General features: G+C 32.2%; 1 long non-coding RNA gene across 1 annotated transcript in view; it reads left to right on the top strand.

The window, feature by feature from the left end:
* LOC118742742 overlaps positions 1-1,217 on the top strand; it is a 1,662-nt gene extending 445 nt beyond the window's left edge. Inside the window, exon 2 of the long non-coding RNA XR_004993392.1 lies at positions 1,132-1,217. This is a non-coding gene — a long non-coding RNA (uncharacterized LOC118742742). The remainder of the gene's footprint in view (positions 1-1,131) is intronic.
* Positions 1,218-1,750: the final 533 nt, after the last annotated feature.

Raw genomic sequence — 1,750 nt, forward strand, 5'->3', positions numbered from 1 at the left:
AAAAAAATAAAAGAAACAGAAAATAAACAAATAGAATTAATTATGCATAACGTCCTTTACACGTAACAATTTACTAAAGAATCTAAAAACACAAAAACAAATGCGGATTTAATATAAATTTGAACCACTCATTGAGGGAGTATCGAGTCGAACGCCCACACCCACAAATAACTGGTAATGGCGGTGGCCTTTTGAAGCGAAACTCAATTAACGAAAGCGTGAAATACTTAGAAAACAAATAAGTACGTATCTATGTATATATACATATATACAGTAAGGTGGTCCAAAAGTGCATGTGAAAATGTAAAGTCGGAATTTTAATGCGCTCGCCCCACGATTATTCTATGCCGAATAAAATTATGTATTTTGGGAAAAAAGATTTTTCTTAGAATATTTCGTTCAGAAAACTCTGTTTCTCTTTAGGATACCTCCAATAATTACACCCAATGGTTTATTTTACCATTTTTGATTACTAGCGATTGTCTGCCCATTGCAGTTTTTGTGGACCTATAAAAAATACTTACTATTAACAAGTAATTTTTAAGCAAAAAAACCCGACTTCAATTCTCATATATACATAACTGATAACCTCCTCCTTTTTTGGAAAACGGTTAAAAAATGGTTAAGTTGGGTATTATTATTAGAAGTCTCCTAAAGAGAAATAGTTTTCCGATCAAAAAATATTAATTTAAAACAATTCTACACCATTTCTATGAAAAATTTACTTCTTTCCTAAATTTTAAGCGACTTTTGGATATTTATTGATTTTAAAATAATATTGCTTTATTCCGGTATGGAACACTCCGAGGGGGTGACAGAATTAAGATTCCAAGTAAAGTTTTTTTTTGACCGCCCTAATACATGTACATATGTATGTACATAGTCCAGTGCTTTAAACACACAAACAACCGGACAGTACTTAGAAAAAGAACCTCGCTCAGGTGCATCAAGCTTGGAAGCAAACAACAAAACAAAAGCAGCACGGCACAGTTTCTATAAGCAAGTGGCTTAGACGTCAGTGGTGAAGCCCCCCTTTAGCTGATATAATCGACCACATAATAAACCCATCTACTTACTAACACTATCACATATCTTTTTTTACATTTTTTAACACCTTCTTCTTCTGTGTAGCATTGACTGAACGCTTGTAGAAAAAGCCCACCAATTAGTTGCCGCCGCAGAAAACCCACAGTTACTAGTAAAATTTAGTTTAAAAGTAAAAAACTAAAAAAAAAGTGTAATAAAAAGATAATAAAAGTGCTTAAAACCAATAAAAAAGAGTACACTCGTCTACACTACAAATAAACTAGGGAAAGTAAAGAACAACAACTGCAATCAAATTCATACTAAATACCCCACATAACTGCTGGAGACTGCAAAGTAAAAACCCACAAAATCTTAGCACCGACGAATTAGCATCATTTTAGCAACTTTAACTAACATTAGCCGCAACGCAGACACATTTAGATAATTGTACGTATAAGCAGTAAGTACTTACTTTTATTAACTAAATTTTTGTATTTCGAATAATTTCACAAATTCACACTGGCATTTTGTAAAAACAATAAATGTGTAAATGCATTTTATACTCAAAGCTGGCAGAATTTAAATCTGAGTAATCCATAAATTTCTATTTTTTAAGGATTCAGACGGTTTTGCTCACACACACTACACAATTTTTTCGTGGATAGAAGTTTCTACTTCAAAATTCTACTATTTTATAAAGATTATGCGGCACATTCATGGTCAA

This window comes from Rhagoletis pomonella, unplaced genomic scaffold, assembly GCF_013731165.1.
Source record: "Rhagoletis pomonella isolate Grant_MI unplaced genomic scaffold, Rhpom_1.0 Rhpom_scaffold_00007, whole genome shotgun sequence".
Classification (NCBI taxonomy): Eukaryota; Metazoa; Arthropoda; class Insecta; order Diptera; family Tephritidae; genus Rhagoletis; species Rhagoletis pomonella.